Below are 20,434 nucleotides of genomic sequence, written 5' to 3' on the forward strand. Positions count from 1 at the left end.
AGCCCAAGGTCACCCAGCTGGCTTCATGTGGAGGAGTGGGGAAACAAATCCAGTTCACCAGATTAGCCTCCGCCACTCATGTGGAGTAGGGAATCAAACCTGGATTCTCCAGATCAGAGTCCTCTGCTCCAAACCACCACTCTTAACAACTACACCACTTAATCATTACACCACTACACCCTTACTCCATGTATCTAACCAGTCATTAGATACATGGAGTAAGGGTTTTATGGATCTCCTGTTAATAAACATAGGTTTTAGATATCTAAATTAAATTAAGGTAGGATGCAATTGAAGGTTGATTTCTAAAATGAGAGAGCCACTAGCAGTGGGAGGGTGGCAAAGTATGTTTGTAACATTTCCCTTTGACTCCCAAGTTTGGGTGACTAAAAAAAGAAAGGCCAAACTTCATATGATGTGTAAATGGACACCCATATCATATCTTTCTGTTGTCCTCCTATTAAGGTTCAAGGCAGATCACGTTGATTGAGGAAACAGTCCAGAGGAAAAGTTACCTCTCTTTTCCAGTGCTTAGATGCTGATCCGCATTTCCTCACCGCTCGCAGCTGATTGTGAGACTCAAATAACACATCTAGATTTCCACTCACAGAACCCCCTAATATCATGAGTAGTTTTCCCCAATGTTAAATACTGAGGGACATGAATTCAGCATACGTGTAGCAGAAGTTAGCTAATCTAACTCAGACGAATGGATATAAACTACAGCAAACGTTTTTTGGTCTGTTTGAGGAAGAACTTCCTGACTGTGAGCTGTGTCCGACACTGGAATAGTCTGCCTTGTGAGGTTTTGGATTCTTCATCATTGGAGGTTCTTTAGGTATTGATTGGATATAGGGTTGCCAGGTTCCTTCTGGCAACCGGCAGGAGCTCCGTGGAGCAGGGCTGGGGCGGTGATGAGCATCCCCGGTGTCATCCAGTGCTTCCACATGGATGCGGAAGTGATGTCATCGCTCCGGGGATGCTCACCCCCACTGACCAGCTGAGGGTCAGTGGGCAGCCCAGTAAATTGGCGGGCAATTGTCCGCCGTAACCAGCAACCTGGCAACCCTAACTGGATACCTGCTTGTCGGGGATATTATAGATGAAATTTGTGCCTTGGCAGGGGGTTGGGCTAGATGACCCTGGTGACCCCTTCCAACTCTGAGATTAAATAAATAAATAATCGTCCTTGGCCAGAAATAAGCTTCTCAGTTGGTGTCGGTTCTAGAGATATTACTGTTCCGCCTATTGCTTCCCTTCCAGATAACAAATGTTGCCGAATGTGTTTGAATTTCTGATAGTCTATTGTTAAGTACAACCAGATTCACTGTGAGACTAAATGTTTCATTAAACTTTCCCTATTAAAAATACTGTTTGATCTGTTTACCTCCAACTGTTTCCAAAGCCAATACAGAAGAAGCAATTGGAGAATAAAAAAAGAATACAGCGTACAGAAAAAAGAGCCTTCAGCACTGTGGAATTGTAAATATAGTGGCGTTAGGTAGTATTTCTTGGCGTGAGAAATACTGCAAGATTGTGGGCCCGGGGCTGGGTTGTGGTAGAGCATCTGTTTTGCGTGTAAAAGGTCCCAGCTTTAATCCTCAGCCCCTCCAATTAAAGGGATCAGGTGAAATGTATGAGAAAGACCTCTTCCTGAGACCCTGGCGAGCGGCTGCCAATCCAAATGACATGGTGGACCAAGGGTCTGACTCAGTATAAGGCAGCTCCATGTTTTCTCCTGTGGAATCTTGGAGACTGTGGATATGTAACTGGAAGAAGGGCTTTGTATTGCAAGGATCCTGGGATGCTACATTTTGCTTTGTGCACAGACATACCCTTCCCTACAAAATTCCTATCAATGAAAGTCTTAGTGTCAGCAGGGGAGTTTATCCTTGCAAGATTGTCCAAACATGTTTTACGTTTCTCCATAGGAATGAATTATGATTGTCTACTTTTATGGGAGAAAGTGGAAGAGTGTAATTAGAACTACCATTGGAGAGGAGGCTAAAGCTTTTCACTTCCTGCAAGAGATCCGGTAACCCCAGTTCCTCTCTGTATAGCCCTACCTCTCCCTGTTTGTGATCCTTGGGCCACCCAGGGATGGGGATAGAGAGGAGGGGTTCACCTTGGCTTCAGCACTACTCCAAATGATTCAATGGCTGTAGAAATGTCTTTTCCAGGTATGGCTAGTATTCCTTTTTCTATGGAAAAGAGAAACTTGGTTACACTCATTCATGCTTTGATAACTTCTCCATAAAATTAATGCATAGGGTTGCCAGGTCCCTCTCCGCCACTGGCGGGAGGTTTCGGTGGAGATTGCTAGAGTGTCCGCATCACTTCTGGGCAAACCCAGAAGTGACATAGGTGCGGCATGCGGGGGATGCGCATCACGCCAGGCATGCACATGCATCACACACCTAAAGTCACACCCCAGAAAAGCTCCCGCAAGTGGAGCAAGGGGACCTGGCAACCCTAACGCCTACCAGGTTAATTGTAGTGGTCTATCTTGCAGTGGTAACTTTCCTGACTTTAAACCGAGGAAGGTGGGAAGCTTGCCCCTTGGCTTCTGGCTGTTTGGGTAGTGAAGGGGGGCTGGTGGCAGCTACTAAGACTGAGGTGTGAGGACTCATACCCCAGCGTTTTGTAATTTTGTATTTTGCTGACCCATCCCGGAAATCCCTTGGACTAGCGGTTCTTGACCGCAGCCTCCCTGGAGTTGCATTAAAAGTAGCCAAGAGATCAGTCATGGTCAAATGCAGAGTTTGGCTGTGAAGTAGGGTTGCCAACCTCCAGGGGGTGGATGGCGATCTCCTGCTATTACAACTGATGTCCACGTGATAAAGATCAGTTCCCTTGGAGAATGGCCACTCTGGCCATTGGACTCTCTGGCATTGAAGTCCCTCCCCTCTCCAAACTAGCCCTCCTCAGGCTCCACCCCCCAAAAAATCTCTAGGTAATTCCCAACCCAGAGCTGGCAACCCTACTGTGAAGCCTGATAGAATGGCATGGGTGGAGAATGGTGTGTAAAAGAATGCTAAATGATCACTCTCTTTCACCAGGTTGGAGGGGCCGTCGCTCAGTGGTAGAGCATATGCTTGGCATGCAGAAGGTCCCAGGTTAGATCCCTGGCATCTCCAGTTAAAGGGACTAGGCAAGTAGGTGATGTGAAAGACCTCTGCCTGAGACCCTGGAGAGCCGCTGCCGGTCTGAGTAGACAATACTGACTTTGATGGAGCAAGGGTCGGATTCAGTATAAGGCAGCTTCATGTGTTTAGATGGTAGCTCTAAGAGAGGGATGCCATTGAGATATAGGGAGTTGAAATAAAGCCCGCTTGTGTTCCTCTTGGCCTGCTATACAGCACGAGCAAATATGAGTCTCCGCGAAAGACATGCAGAGAGAGAGAGAGAGAGAGAGAGAGAGAGACAGAGAGAGAGAGAGAGAGAGAGAGAGAGAGAGAGAGAGAGAGAGAGAGAGAGAGAGAGAGCGTAATTAGTCGCTGCCATCCTTCCACCACCTGTGATGGTGGCTAAAATTAATGTGAAGCAACAGAAGTCAGAGCTACGTGAACGGACTCCTAAGCAAGCCTTCCCCTTTCCTCACTTCAGATCTCTCCATTTGCCAGTCTTCTCGTGGCTTTTTGATGTCAGCCATTTGTCTGTGGGTTGGTTCCCCCCACCTTTCCCAGTGTTATTATTTATTGCTTGCAGAAAGAAAGAGAATCTTTAAAGTGGAAGGCTAAAATGTGAAGATTTAATACTGCAAGAGACGGGCTCCTTCAACCTCTCTCTCTCTCTCTCTCTCTCTCTCTCTCTCTCTCTCTCTCTCTCTCTCTCTCTCTCTCTTCTTGGTTGCTGCTCTTGCTTAGTTCCATTTCTGTGAAGTGGTCAAAGAGGTGGATACAGACTGGACAGTAAAAAGTACCTCACACTCTTACATTAATATAGTAATTTCCACTCCAAAGTCTTTTTTTTTTTAAAAAAAGGCCTTTACAAGCAACAGCAGTTGTCTGCATTATGGGACCCAAGCTATGTTCAGTTGTAGCTGGACAGATGGCCACTTGACCCCTCTAGAAGGAACAGCCAGAATGCAATGAGAGAGATTGTGCACTGTGCTTCACCTGCTGCTATAACAAGGCAACCACGTTTAAAGGTTAGCATGATCAAGGATTCTGCAATCATATGCCTAAAATAAAATAATGTTTCTAGTCCTCGTGACTAGAGTTGCCAGCCTCCAGGTACTCTCAACAAACACAGTACCTATGCTGAAAATAACGAGGTTGTGAAAACAGCAGCACGAGGGCTCACTATAATGTCAATATTGTATTAATTATTCATGAAAACAGTTTTGCTGAAAAACTTGTCAATACAATATTAGCAATATGAATTGTGAACAAAAAGGAAAAGCATTACTTCATGCATATAATCAATACAACACAAAGTAAGTACACCCAAAGCAAATACATGTAAACGGGCAAGCTGCCCTCAAACAAAGTAAAAAATGTTCCACTAGCAAGTGGTAAAGAGTCTCTGTGGTGCACTTGGTATATGAAGGAAGCCGAAGCCGAGACGACACCTCTGGTTTGGTATTCGTTTCGCAAGTGCTTCTTCAGTCGGATGTTGCCATCATGTAAAAACTCTCTAGGCAAAATAAAGGCTTATATATAACATAATGTCCATTACTAAATATTTTCCGATATATAGAAAACAGAAAACAGAATTATTCTTACCATATGTCTTATAATTGACCCAGAGGGTTCATAGACCACAGGTTCTCATGTCCTTCAGAGAGGTAACAGATCATGAGATAATGTCAGGGTATGAGTTTTAAAGTAGCAGCTCATTACATACAGGTGAATTGAATACAGGGCATTCTGAGGGTCTTAAAGCTACATATTACAAAAAGCAGGATAAATCAAAATCACTGTTAAGTCCAGTAGGGGTCAGTGTTTTAAAGAGAAAAATGAGTTTCATTTCTTGCCTATGCAAGATCTGGGCTACATTTTGATGATGAAAAGGTTTGGGTCTAAATTTCCATAATGCAAAGAATAGCATGTCATTCTCTGAGTGTCCCTTTTTCAGAAAATGCTCTGTTAATGGTGCTTCGAGATTCCTCGCGCGTAAACGCGCTTTATGCTCGCCAATTCTAAGTTTTAATTGGCGTGTGGTTGAGCCAATATAAATTAAGGAACACGGGCACGTGACCGCATAGACCACATTATGTGATGCACAGTTGCTAAAATGTCTTAATTTATATTTAAAATTAAATGCTGTGGAGCTGACTTCCTTAACTTGCAAGCTTAGCGGGCAAAAGATACAGGAGCCACACTTAAAATGGCCGAAAATAACTTCCTGTTGTACCGGAGTGGTACTAGTTTGTATTAGTTGGTCTCTCAAGGAGCTTGTTTTTCTCAAGCCAAAGAGCGGAAACTCTTGGCAACCTGGCACGGTGTGCAAAATGTGCCAATGCTTATTAATTATCCGTTTGATATCATTAGTAAGATGATTAAATTCTAAGGATGAAGCGATCCTGGTGGTACTGCTCTTTGTTTGCTCCGACCGGAAAAGTGACTCTCTGGTTTTTAGTTCCGCTTTGGTATAAGCTGCGTTTAGGACCTGGTCATTATAACCCCTATTTCTCAATTGGGCACATAATGCAGAAGTGGTTTGTATATAATCCTGATGAAAAGTTGAATTGCGTTTGAGCCTTAGAAATTGGCTGAAAGGTAAGTTTCTACGCAAGTGAAGCGGGTGGTGGGATTCAAAATGTAACCCTGCGCCACAATCTGTAGCTTTTTTAAAGGGTTTGACTGCAATCTGACCCGTCTGGGTCCTAAAGACCGTGATGTCAAGGAAGGCTATAGACTGTTGGTCAGAGCATCCAGAAAATTTAAGATGACTGTCCAAAGAATTGATCCACCTATGCAATTCGGAAAAGGTGTTGGCAGAATCCAGGACAAAAAATAAATCATCAATAAATCTAAAATAAAATAAGACGTGTGATTGGAAAAATGTATTGCAGAAAAGAAATTTACTTTCAAAATCCGCCATATATAAGTTGGCTATGGCAGGGGCACACGCGGAGCCCATAGCCACGCCTTGTTTTTGTAGAAAAAATTGGTCCCTATAGCGAAAAAAATTGTTCTCAAATAATATATCAATGAGTGAAAGAATAAAATGAGTAGGAGGATATGGGTTGGCTCTGGAGTCTAAGTTGTCCTGGATAATGTTCCTTGCGGCATCTAATGGGATGTTTGTGTACAAAGCCGCAACATCCAATGTTGCAAAAACTGCTTGTTCAGGGATCTTCTGCTTCTCTATTTTCCTAATAAAATCGCCGGTATCCTTAATATAGGAAGGTGTGAGGATGCTGAAAGGCTGCAAAAATGAATCAACATATTTAGAAACAGGTTCAAGCAGACTGCCGCAAGCTGAAATAATGGGTCTACCTGGGGGGTTGTTCAATGATTTATGGATTTTAGGTAAAGAGTAGAAATGAGGCACTTTTGGAAATTGTACCAATAGAAAATCCATTGTGGATTTATCTATATAATTTAAAGACAAGCCTTCATACACAACTGTTTGTATAATTTTAGTTATTTTGTTGGAAGGGTCATTAGGTATTTTAATATAGTATTGGCCATCATTAAGTTGTCTAAGATTTTCAAACTCATATTTTTCTGTGTCCATAATAACCACCGCTCCGCCCTTGTCAGCTTCACGGATGATAATGTTGGGATCATTAGCTAAAGACTGTAATAAGCCATGGTCAGTTTGTGATAAATTAGACTGTTGAAGATTTCTCCACGCCTTCCTTTTTTCCAATTTTGCCACGTCTCTAAGGACTATGGCAGAAAAAGTATTGATAAAGTGGCTGGAATTTTTAGGGAGAAAGGAAGATTTAGGTCGAAAATTCCTTATGGCAGAGGTCTGGCCCTGAAAGATTTTAATTTAATAGTGCGAAAAAATTTAAATAAATCTACACGGGTTTGGAATGCTGAATAGCGCGGGGTCGGAACGAAACCAAAACCTAAATTCAATTCTTTGGACAGTCATCTTAAATTTTCTGGATGCTCTGACCAACAGTCTATAGCCTTCCTTGACATCACGGTCTTTAGGACCCAGACGGGTCAGATTGCAGTCAAACCCTTTAAAAAAGCTACAGATTGTGGCGCAGGGTTACATTTTGAATCCCACCACCCGCTTCACTTGCGTAGAAACTTACCTTTCAGCCAATTTCTAAGGCTCAAACGCAATTCAACTTTTCATCAGGATTATATACAAACCACTTCTGCATTATGTGCCCAATTGAGAAATAGGGGTTATAATGACCAGGTCCTAAACGCAGCTTATACCAAAGCGGAACTAAAAACCAGAGAGTCACTTTTCCGGTCGGAGCAAACAAAGAGCAGTACCACCAGGATCGTTTCATCCTTAGAATTTAATCATCTTACTAATGATATCAAACGGATAATTAATAAGCATTGGCACATTTTGCACACCGTGCCAGGTTGCCAAGAGTTTCCGCTCTTTGGCTTGAGAAAAACAAGCTCCTTGAGAGACCAACTAATACAAACTAGTACCACTCCGGTACAACAGGAAGTTATTTTCGGCCATTTTAAGTGTGGCTCCTGTATCTTTTGCCCGCTAAGCTTGCAAGTTAAGGAAGTCAGCTCCACAGCATTTAATTTTAAATATAAATTAAGACATTTTAGCAACTGTGCATCACATAATGTGGTCTATGCGGTCACGTGCCCGTGTTCCTTAATTTATATTGGCTCAACCACACGCCAATTAAAACTTAGAATTGGCGAGCATAAAGCGCGTTTACGCGCGAGGAATCTCGAAGCACCATTAACAGAGCATTTTCTGAAAAAGGGACACTCAGAGAATGACATGCTATTCTTTGCATTATGGAAATTTAGACCCAAACCTTTTCATCATCAAAATGTAGCCCAGATCTTGCATAGGCAAGAAATGAAACTCATTTTTCTCTTTAAAACACTGACCCCTACTGGACTTAACAGTGATTTTGATTTATCCTGCTTTTTGTAATATGTAGCTTTAAGACCCTCAGAATGCCCTGTATTCAATTCACCTGTATGTAATGAGCTGCTACTTTAAAACTCATACCCTGACATTATCTCATGATCTGTTACCTCTCTGAAGGACATGAGAACCTGTGGTCTATGAACCCTCTGGGTCAATTATAAGACATATGGTAAGAATAATTCTGTTTTCTGTTTTCTATATATCGGAAAATATTTAGTAATGGACATTATGTTATATATAAGCCTTTATTTTGCCTAGAGAGTTTTTACATGATGGCAACATCCGACTGAAGAAGCACTTGCGAAACGAATACCAAACCAGAGGTGTCGTCTCGGCTTCGGCTTCCTTCATATACCAAGTGCACCACAGAGACTCTTTACCACTTGCTAGTGGAACATTTTTTACTTTGTTTGAGGGCAGCTTGCCCGTTTACATGTATTTGCTTTGGGTGTACTTACTTTGTGTTGTATTGATTATATGCATGAAGTAATGCTTTTCCTTTTTGTTCACAATTCATATTGCTAATATTGTATTGACAAGTTTTTCAGCAAAACTGTTTTCATGAATAATTAATACAATATTGACATTATAGTGAGCCCTCGTGCTGCTGTTTTCACAGCCTCCAGGTACTAGCTGAAGATCTCCTGCTATTACAACTGATCTCCAGCCGATAGAGATCAGTTCACCTGGAGAAAATGGCTGTTTTGGCCATTGGACTCTATGGCACTGAAGTCCCTCCCCTCCCCAAACCCCGCCCTGCTCAGGCTCCACCCAAAAAAACTCCCACCAATAGCAAAGAGGGACCTACTCCTGACACTGGTAATGAGTGGAACTAATAGAGTTGCCAGATTTGTTTGGTTAGCAATTAAAATAAGGCAGAGCTGGATGAAATCTATGCAATAGCCAAGGTATCATGGGATCTTTATTGTCTGGAACCTTTCAGACTAGTTTTATATTAATCTTATTAATATAAATGACTAGATTATTTTTGTAATGTTCATATCATTTTAAGCACTGTAATTTTAGCCACTTTTTTTCTACGTGTTTTGCTATTTATCAAGTAATTCTGCAATCCTGTTTTATTTGAATGGTCTATGACCGTATAATAAATTTGATTTGATTTGGTAATCGCTGGAAGGTTTTCAGATGCCAGGGGATGTTAGGTGATGGTTTTAGGGTTTGTATAAGGACTTATTTGCCGGGAGGCCCTACAGTCTCAACTTGAGAATCAGGTGTTTGTTTTTATTTTTCTTTAAAGGCAACAAAAGATTTCTAGCCCATCTCTCAGCCAGAGTCTCCAAAATGGGTAACAGCCAGGAAAGTACAATTGAAATCATATTGCCAATAACATACAGAAACTGAAAGGGAGCAGTAGAGAGCCATAGATGTTGCTCTGAGCTCCTTGGAAGAAAGAAAGGATAAAAATATACTAAATAAGTCCATAAACAGAATATCAATTAAAGTATTATTTGACCTAATCAACAGACTAGCAGGATAAAATAAAGCCAAGTAATTTCAGAAACGAGAGAGAGAGAGAGAGAGAGAGAGAGAGAGAGAGAGAGAGAGAGAGAGAGAGAGAGAGACATTGCAACCAAACAATCAAATCAGAACAGACTTATTTACAACAAAAGAAGCAACTCAGCTGAGAGCTTAGGTCAATAAAAACAATACTACCCAGCATCTTAAACTCAGCATGCTAGATGCCAGGTGAATACTTGCAGTGAGGGGGTTCCACAATCCAGGTGCCACTAAACACCCACCTTGCTTCTGCTGATGGTGGTACAGCAGCTCAAAAATGTGGAATTTTCAAGAAAAAGCACCGAAGTCCACAGCTGCGATTTTTTCAAAACTGTTGTAAAACCTGGTTCTGTGAGTTTGGTTTTTCAGGATGGACGGTTGAGATTAGCCCGGCAGAAGACAGGAAGGTCTGATACGCTAGTCGCTGTTTAATTGGATTTGATTCTGTTTTAACACCATCCTGCAAACACACTCTCACCAAAGTTACTAGCTCACAAACATGGTTACTGACCTGCCCATAATTCAATGGAAGCGTGTCAATAGCCGGGGAAAACCTTTCCCATCCAATTTAGAAAGATGTCTCAGCGTCACTCACCTGGAAGAAATCTCTGATTATTTGTAAGTGTGCCTTAATGGGGTATACATCTTTTAAAAGCTGCTGTGCCTGCCTTTAACTGTAAATCAGTATCACACAGCAGACAAAGCAAAGCCAACGGTTTGATGAAAGCATTACCTACCTCATAGGGTTCAAACCACAGCTGTAGATAGTTATAAAGGTAAAGGTCCCCTGTGCAAGCACTGGGTCATTCCTGACCCATGGGGTGACGTCACATCCCAACGTTTACTAGGCAGACTTTGTTTACGGGGTGGTTTGCCATTGCCTTCCCCAGTCATCTTCCCTTTACCCCCAGCAAGCTGGGTACTCATTTCACCAACCTCGGAAGGATGGAAGGCTAAGTCAACCTCGAGCCGGCTACCTGAAACCGACTTCCATTGGGATCGAACTCAGGTCGTGAGCAGACCTTGGACTGCAGTACTGCAGCTTACCACTCTGCGCCACGGAGCTCATTTGCTTTGATTATGCTTGCATAATTTATAATTAATAATTTATTAATACGTTCACTGACCAGTAAAAAACAACAACAGCCACAACAGATAATAAGACAACCACCACAACAGCTACTACTGCTACTACTACAAATAATCTAAGCCTAAAAATTACATATTACATGTATGAATAAAATTTATATAAACATTGTATAACCTGGTGTGACCCCCTTAATATTTTGAGTAATAAAGTATTTCTGTTACTCTTATCCTGTCAGGGTACAACGTATTTTAATAGCTGCCGTGCAGAATTTAGCAGGCAAGAATGTAAACTCTGATTTTTCATCAGTTAGGAGTTTCTTAGCCAGAAGCTCATCTGGTTGGTCAGGGAAAGTGTTAAGCAAAGGGGAAAGAAGCCTTGTGCTGACTTCTTGGTAGAATGAACAGTGGATCAAGACATGTTCTGAAGTTTCTATATCCCCTGACCCACAAGAGCAAAGCCTTTCTGCTGTAGGATTATGCTTGCATTTTCCGACTGTCAGAGGTTTCCTCGCTCCTCCCCTCGTTTTGCCTGCGTTTTGTGGATTTTTGTTTAACCAGCATCCAGAAAACATGGGCAAAATGCATGGAAACGTGTGGGGAGAGCGAAGTGACCTCCGACAGTCGGAAAATGCACGCGTAATCAAAGCCCCGAAGTAGTCGGCAGAGTGACCGCAAGGAAACACCCATGCATAAATGGCCACAGTGCCTGTTGGTACTTTGCGTGCTTTATTTATTGACGCCCCCCCACACACACATGCTGCTGGTAGCCCAAAGGATACAAGGAACAAAGGAGTTTGGGGTGGAAGGGTGAAGTGCCACAGTTTGCTTGGGGGACCGTGCTGTGCAAACGTCTTTTCCCCACAGCATTGTTTTGTCTCTGAACCGACAGAATGGCTGGCTCATCAAACATTAACAGCACCTCAACTGCTGCTTAAGAGGTTCTCTTTAAAGTCAGGGGGTCTCAAATGTGCCTCTATGACAGCTGAGGAAATTGCCTCCTCCCTCTCATTCTGAACTGTGGGGTGGGGGACAAAAGAGACACAACTGGCAAACTGTTAGTGAAGGAAGAGGAACAAATGGAAGTTACAACGCCATCTGGCCTGTTCATCCCATTGGATATGACCCTGTTAGCAGAGAAGATGGAGCGGAGGAGAACTGCCCAGGGCTCCTCGGCGAATGGGCAGGATAACAACGTGATTTGGAAATGCTAGAGAAATGGCTACCCTGGCAGCCTCAAGGACAGAGCTTCCAGGCAGGAGCCTGGCTGCCTGGCTGCCTCTCTTTCTTGACAGGATCCTGATGGTGAGGGGGGGAAAGAACAGAAAAAAACCGGGTTTGATTCCCCATTCCTCCTCATGAGTGGCGGAGGCTAACCTGGTGAACTGGATTTGTTTCCCCACTCCTACACATGAAGCCAGCTGGGTGACCTTGGGCTAGTCACAATTCTCTTAGAGCTCTCTCAGCCCCACCTACCTCACAAGGTGTCTGTTGTGAGGAGGGGACAGGAAGGTGATTGTAAGCCGGTTTGATTCTTCCTTAAGTGGTAGAGAAAGTCAGCATATAAAAACCAACTCTTCTTCTTCTTCTTCTACCTACACTTTTGCTGACCCAAATTCAGGCTTACTTTAACACAGGTTGTATTATTTTATATTGTTCCTATGTGTTTCTTCCCCTACTTCACTAGACAAAAGTCAGCCATGTCTCGTGTGACGCGTTCCCAGAACTTCTCCTCGCTGGCACCTTTATTTATATTGGCACATTTGTGTCTCCCTGCTGTCTGTGCCAGTTTAGAAGAATCTGCTACATTAAACTTGTTTTAAATAACAATCGCTGCTATATTAATATTTAAAAAGGAGGACTGTCAAGGATTGGGAATGTACCGGTGCCTTCAGCAAAAGCAGATGGAGCTAACAGCGCTGAGAGAAGCATCGAGCCATGCATACATCTACCCCAGCCCCCTTCTCCCCTCACCCACCCACATACTCACACTTGTGTGCGCACAGACACAGTGTGACTTCAAAGGTAGTTGTAACCATTAACTGCTAACAGTTTTTGAGTGTGTAGCCAAAATGCAGACTCCCAGCTTGAGACATTAAAATGTAATCACCGCAACAGCTGGCTTTGCATCTCAGAGCGCCCGCACGGAACGGGGGAAAGAAAATACCGAAAGGCAGCCACGGTGAAAGAAATGAAACAACGAAAAAAAGCCGCTCAGCAGCTGGCAGCCTGCGCTAGCTCAGCAGATTGCGGCCAAGGCGCCGGTTTGCCGGGTGTGGGGGCGGAGGCAGGGCGCTTGAATGGGATGCCAGGAAGGTTTGAAGTGGAGGTGGATATTAGAGTGGCTCGTAACCTGTAGAACAGTCATTGCTGAATGATGTGCCCTGAGAAATCACAGGGGTAAAGGGCTTCAACATACCCATGTATGGAGGAGGCTGCTTGCCACCTCTCTGTGCGAGTCACTGCACTAGGATGGCCTCTTTCCAGTTAGAAGAGGGAGTCATGCAGAACCTGACAGGGATAGGCTCCTCTGAGTGTGGGTAAGCAGAGGCAGGGGATGAGCTTTTTCAAGGGACATCTGGTAGCTCCCAGTTGTGTGCCACAGTTCAGAACCAGGACTGTGCAAGGTTGCTACGTGGTCGTCTCATGTTTTTCAAGTGGCCAGATGCTATAATAAAGTTCTGTACCATGGCTGATTCACACCATGTTCAGCTGAATCTGTCCAAGTGCAGTATGGATTAGAGCTGCCCCCAAATGTTCTCCACTTTTATCCCCTCCCCATATCAATGGCAGTAGAGAATTCCCTGAAAAAAATGCTTAGACAATGCGAATATTCACCTCTCTTCGATTAAGTATTTGAGAACAAGCCCTTGGGCTTTTCCAGGAGCTAGAGTACGCATCCAATTATTCTTTTTTCACACACTGCAGTCTCCAGTTACTGAAACTATGACCTTTTTTGTGATTTTTCACCCGACTCCTGGATTGCCTTTTGTTACTTCATGCCGGAGAACTAGACCTTCTGTTCTGAAACGGAAATGGAAAGCAGGGAGAAAACAACCGAGAACAGCAAAGTTAGAAATGAATCCTTCAGATCTCTTTTGTGCTACAGTAGTCATATTAGTCCAGCATCCCAGGCTGGAGAAGAGACCCTTCATGGGTGGTGAAAGGACCCTTCACAGAATGCTTTTTCTAAATAAAAAGAGTGTTCCATGAACGTTCTGGTGCATTTTTATCCCGCTCTTCCCCAGAGGTGCTCAGAACAATGTACACAGCTCTATCTTCTCCATTTGATCCTCACAACAACCCTGTAGAGTAGGTTGTGCTAAAAGAGAGTAACTGACCCAAGGTCACCCAGCTTCATGGAAGTGTGGGAATTTGAACCCTGATCTCCCAGCTAGTCTGACACTCTAACTCAGCGTCTCTCAACCTTTTTACCCTTGTGGAACCCTTGAAATAATATTCATGTCTCAGGGAACACCTACATATGATTACAGATGATTTACAGATGATTAGCCTAGCGATTTCTCATGGAACCCTGGTTGAGAAACGCTGCTCTAACTACTGCACCATCACAACTGGGAGATTGGGTCCAAGTTGTTCAGAGGACCTCATCAATATTTTCCAGACTTCCTCTTGCCCCTTCTAAGTGGGATAATTGTAAAGAATATAAATGTTTTGTGCATATGAAATTCCTTCTCTACTAACCCACGATCTGGTGGGGGAAAAACAGATTTAGAGGGCTGTGGCATGCAGCTCACTAGGGATGCAATTTGGTTGCAAGAAAAGCATTTACTGATCACATTTTCAGAAGGATCCAGGAAGAGTCATAGCAGCTTTTCCATGCCTGGTGTGAGAAGAATGTTCACAATGTTCTTAACACATTTCTAATCTTCTTACACAAAGTTGATCTCCATTTAAGGAAATATGGGATGAAAATAACGGGGAGAGGTGCCCCATGAGTATGATTAAGCAGCCGATGCAGTAAACATATGTTATTTCTACGCAGAGATTATCTATGTATCGAAAAACCGTAATGCATGAAATGACATTGAATCAGCCCTTAGTTCAGCTGAAATTAGTAAATTTGGCAGGAGAATGGGATTTCCCGATTTAATGCTGCTTTCTGTGTTCGGAGATAATGAGCGCAATTCAGTAAAAGCTACGAATTACATCAATGGCGCTTAAATTAGTCCCACACACAGTCCCATTCCATCTCTTTTGATGGCACTTAGTCACAGGCAACTTTTGCTCAATTATGCCCATTACCTGTGAGATGCTTGCCGCAGAAGAGCCAGGCAGCCTGAGGCAATAGCGCTGCATCTGCCCTGATGGCCTCTGCTTGGCACAGTCATGCGGCCAGCGAAGACTCTCCTTCCATTCTTTCAAATGCACTTCCCCACGACGTGTGGTGAAGGTGGGGCAACCCCTGACTTTCACTGTTGCAGATCAGAAGTAGCTCCATCACTGTCACATGAACACATAAAGCTGCCTTATACTGAATCAGCCCCTTGGTCCATGAAAGTCAGTATTGTCTACTCAGACCGGCAGCGGCTTTCCAGGGTCTCAGGCAGAGGTCTTTCACATCACCTACTTGCCTAGTCCTTTTAACTGGAGATGCCAGGGATTGAACCTGGGACCTTCTGCATGTAAAGCAGAGGCTCTACCACCGAGCCACTGCCCCTGTCACTCAAGCAAGGCTGATAATATCAACAGGAGCAGATTTGGTTATTCAGATGTTCCAAGACCACTCAGTGTGGGCCCAGCTCTTGGCAGGGAGAGTCATGAATGAACAAACCCTGTGCCTAATAAGGGGAAAATTACACATTGCATGTACTTCTGTGGTTCTTTTTAAATGACTTTTTAAAACGTTATATAATGCTAACGGTTGAAAGGGGAAGACCAAGATGTGGAACTCTCTGCCCCAGGATGTGGTGATGGCTGCCAACTTGGAAGGCTTGAAGAGGGGAGTGGACATGTTCATGGAGGAGAGGAGTATTCATGGCTACTGGATACTAGTCATGATGCATACCTATTCCCTCCAGGATCAGAGGAGCATGCTTACTATATGAGGTGCTGTGGAACACAAGCAGGATGGTGCTGCTGCAGTTGTCTTGTTTGTGGGCTTCTTAGAGGCACCTGGTTGGCCACTGTGTGAACAGACTGCTGGACTTGATGGGCTTTGGTCTGATCCAGCATGGCTTTTCTTATGTTCTTATTGTTTTTAGGGCATCTCCTTATGAACATAGCCATCCTCAGCTGCTTTTGTCTTTGTTGGTGAAAACGTGCATGCATCCTTAAGTCTATCCCTTAATGGCTCAGTGCAATTTAGGAGTGATTTTCAGCAGAAAAAGGAAGAAAGTATTAAATAGCTCTGCCCTCATATCAAAGCCAAATGGTTACCTAGTTGTTACTGTTGTTTGTGTGTGTGTTTTTTAACTGGCATTTTCTCCAGCATGGAGCTAGAGTAGTATAATGGTTAAGAGTGGCAGACTCTAATCTGGAGAACCAGATTTGATTCCCCACTCCTCCACATGAGGCCTGCTGGGTGACCCTGGGCCAGTCTCAGTTCTCTCAGAACTCTCTCAGCCCCACCTACCTCACAAGGTGTCTGTTGTGGGGAGGGGGAGAGAAGGGAAGGTAATTGTAAGCTGCTTTGAGACTCCTTAAGGTAGAGAAAAGTGGGGTATAAAAACCAACTCTTCTTTTTCTTCTCCAAGGAGTTCAAGGCAGCACACCTAATTCTCCTCACCTCCACTTTATCTTTACAACAACCCTGAGAGGCAGGATAAATGGAGTGGCAGCAAGCTTCATGACTGAGACAGAATCAGTCTGGGCCTCCCTGGTCCTAGCCTGACTCTTTGACCCAAGCCCATGCTGGTTCTGGCGGTATGGATTTAAAAAAACAAAAAATACAGATCAGCGCACGACTCCACATTTGTGCTGATGTCCCCGCACATGTGTACATAAAACGAGGAGCACAGCTTTCCACAGCTTAACAGCCTGGGCCATTTGAAGCTCTCAGAAGAGCCTCGTCAATGATGAATTAACAGGATGGTTTTTAATGACGCCTCTAAAGCCTCTGAATGGAAACGTGTAACAAGCATCCTTAGAAAGAGAAAAGATCTGAGGCGATGCGGCACAGCAGATTTCTCTTCAGGGAAGAGGAGACCTGGCAGGAGGGGCAATTTCCTTCCCGCTTCTTCCGTCCCCTTCTCTGCTGGGCAAGTGACCCGTTGCGGTTTTTTAAAAGGCCAGTTCAGCCTTAATACCCGTGCTGGTGGCCGGGCTGAAGAGGAGGATTAGGGCTCCCATGGCTGGTTTCCCGTCCTCTTCGCAAGAGGGGGGCCCTAAAGCCTAATTTAGCGGTCTTTAATCTAAATTATGCCGAGCCACGCTCGCCACCCCCTTCGTGCGTTCCCGAAGGATGATGGGCTGATTTCATAGAAGGAAAAGCCTTAAGCAAATCGTGTCACACAAGGAAATTGATTTTTCCCCTAAAACTGACTTTTACAAGATTGCTGCTTTTTGCCTCTTCTCCCCTCCCTCCTTCCCCTCATCTCTCGTCCATATCGCTTCTGTGCAGTCTCACAGGGTAGCCTCAGATCTGAGGAAATTAGAGGCTACTGTGACTAAACCGAAGATGTAAAAGAACAACCCACTACCACTCTCCTCTGCCTTTCGATGCCTGAACAACACAAGCCTTTATAATGTATAGTGTTAAGGATTCTCGGCCTTTTGGCTAAGATCAAGTGTAGTAGTATGTAGTGTTAAGAATTAAGAAGCCCTTCCTGGTCTCTCTGGCTGGGCTGCCACACACTTGCATGCTCAAGCAAACCCTTTTCCATTGGCCGCTTTCCCATCCGGAAGTTCAATCTGTACCTCAGATCTTGAGCCAGTGTGGTGTAGTGGTTAGAGCAGTGGTCCCCACACCTTTTTGAACCTGCAGGCACATTAGGAATTCTGATATGGCACGGTGGGCGCAGCAACAAAATGTCTGCCCTAAAATGGCCACCATAGGAGGTGGAACGAGACACAAAATGATGGCCACAGCTCAACTTCAGTAGCATAGCGGAGATCCTTGTGATGTGGTGGCAGCTACTGCCAAAGCAACATGTAAAAAAAAATCTGCACAGCCAATCAAATCTTCAATAGTCAATCAGGAGCCTTGCTGGGCAGAAGCCCTACCTGGCCCCACCCACTTCCTAAAAACACTTGGCAGGCACTAGAAAAGGTGTCTGCAAGGGCCATGGCACCCACATGCACCACTCTGTGGATGCCTGGGTTAGAGGCTCAGCCTAAGAGAGGGGAACCCAGGTTCAGAGCTCCGCTGACCAGTCGCTGGATGAAACTCATTGGCTGATTTGGAAACAGTCATTCGCTCCCAGTCTAAGCTACATCATAGGGTAGTTGAAGAGGGGTGAACCATGGACACCACCCTGAGCATGTTGGAGGAAATGTGAGATAAACATGAAATAAATCTTGCTCTGCATGGTTTCTTTGCAACGTTAGGCTTTGGTTCAGCTGTTGCCATATTGCGGGGAGGGGAAGGTTAGGAGATTGTAAGCCAGTTTAATTCTTCCTTAAGTGGTAGGGAAAGTCAGCATACAAAACCAACTCCTCCTCCTCCTTCGCTGGAAAGTAGTTTCAGCACCTGGCCAAGATTACCAAATGAAGTTCAGGGATGAGTCAGGGTATAAACCCGAAGCTTCCATTTTAAAAACACAGTGTTCTGGCCCTAAGTTGACCATCCTTAAGGCATAAGAATTTGGTTCAAGAGGGGATTTCAGCACATGCAACTTGTATTGCAGCACTGGAAGGTTGTTGAATACTAGAACCAGCCAAAAATGCCCTCATTTGAAGTCACTGTTCTGGTGAGTGTGCCAAAAGTCTAGTCCAAAGTCTGGGATTGCGCCGCTTTACAGCACGCAGCATACGCTTGACTCAACCGAAAACAAGTGTTGAAAAATTACCCGTGCCTTATTGGCAAATGCCCGTTTTGCATAAACTGAATCATCCTTTCTCCTGATACCCTTGCAATGTGGCATCCACCTATAAGTTGCCCAATGCATGCTAAGTTTCAGAAGCCCAGATACTGAAAGATAGGATATCCTTTCCATATCCACTGCATCTCACCCTCCCCGATGTAGTGTCACTTTAGCCTTTTATGCAGGGATGTTTCCCAGCGGTCACTCTGCCGACTGCTTCAGGGCTTCCTTTTGATTATGCATGCCTTTTCCACCCGTCAGAGGTTGCCTCGCTCTCCCCATGCATTTTGCCCATGTTTTCCAGATGCTGCTTTAGCCAAAATCTGGAAAACGTGGGCAAAACGCGCAGAGAGAGCGAGGCAACCTCTGACGGGCAGAAATGGCATGCATAATCAAAAGGAAGCCCCAAAGCAATCAGCAGGGGTCACTGTGGAGAAACGTCCCTGCATAAAAGGCCTATGATGCTCCCCAAAATTCAGGAGAGACCTGAATGTTCAAGACATTTGGACAGCAGGAACATATGAAAGCATCAGGCCAAATGTCTGAGGTCAAACTAACCAGGCATTCATCCACAACAATCCTTCGCTCCCAGTTTCCAATCATAGCCACCTCAGGTCACATTGCTGTGGCATCTATTATTCTTCCAGCTCTGAACTCTTGCATAATTTCTGCTAAAATGATGAACAGTGCTGGAATAGCATAGTAATGTTGCTTGTGGACAACACAATCTGTTTCACAGAGGAGATGTCAGAGCAGAAGTGGGGGGGCGAGGGGGAGGCATGAATGTTGCTACCCAGAGGGAAGAAAGCCCCAAGTCAAAGGAGGATTCACTCTTCTGTGACTGCCTTTCTTTTGTCGCTGCTTCCGTTCAAAATCAAACAAAATCCCATTTCCTCTTAATTCCAAGATGTCTCCCCACGTTTTGTTAAAAGGGGAAAAAAATGAACCAAAGTTGGGCTGAAGTCACTTCAGACAGCTTTAAATGTGTTAAGCTTTTCTGTTTCTCCAATATAAATAATTAATCCTCTTAGAGATTCAAGAGCTGAAATGAGACATTGATTTGGGACAGCTTTGACTCGGCTAGTTTTTGTGTGTGTGTGCCGAAGGAATAGTAATGATGCATGACAGGGAGATACAGGGAAAGGGGAAATGAGAGAACCTGAGACTGCGTACGGATAGGATGAAAGGGCCAAAGGAGTTTTAGACACACCTGTCAGGGATAGAGGCAATGGAGAAAAAGCAGATACCAAGAGCCAGCGTGACCTAGTGGTTAGAGTGTCAGACAAAGATCTGGGGGACCTAGGTTCACATTGCCACCCAGGAAAGCTTGCCAGGTGACTGTGGGCCAGTCAGTCTCTCTTAGCCTACCCTACAGGGTTGTTGTGAGGAGTAAAAAGGGGGAATTATGCATGCTGCCATGATCCAGGTAACTACTAACCCATCAACTAGCCCATACCTGGTAAGGTTTTAGAGCAAATCATCAATCAGTCCTTGAGCGTTTAGAAAAGATGGCCATGTTTACTAAGAGCCGGCATGGGTTCCTCAAGAATAAGTCATGTCAGACTAACCTTATCTTTTTTGAGAGAGTTCCTACTTTGTTGGATCAGGGGAATGCTGTGGACATAGTTTATCATGATTTCAGTAAGGCTTTTGAATCTAGAGGGACTTCTCCACATTGCAGACTGAGGCTGAGAGAGAGAGAGAGAGACAGAGAGAGACAGAGAGAGAGAGAGAGAGAGAGAGAGAGAGAGAGAGAGAGAGAGACAGAGTGGCTAGCCTAAAGAAACCTAGTAAAT

General features: G+C 44.3%; 1 protein-coding gene and 1 non-coding gene across 2 annotated transcripts in view; one reads left to right on the forward strand and one right to left on the reverse strand.

Moving 5' to 3' along the window:
• Nucleotides 1-20,434, forward strand: part of KIRREL3 (kirre like nephrin family adhesion molecule 3) — a 370,228-nt gene that overhangs the window by 208,681 nt on the left and 141,113 nt on the right. The gene's annotated exons all lie outside the window — the stretch shown is intronic.
• TRNAV-UAC (transfer RNA valine (anticodon UAC)) lies at nucleotides 15,263-15,331 on the reverse strand. Its single transcript has one exon. It is a non-coding gene; the product is annotated as a tRNA-Val (tRNA).

This window comes from Euleptes europaea, chromosome 14, assembly GCF_029931775.1.
Source record: "Euleptes europaea isolate rEulEur1 chromosome 14, rEulEur1.hap1, whole genome shotgun sequence".
Lineage (NCBI taxonomy): Eukaryota > Metazoa > Chordata > Lepidosauria > Squamata > Sphaerodactylidae > Euleptes > Euleptes europaea.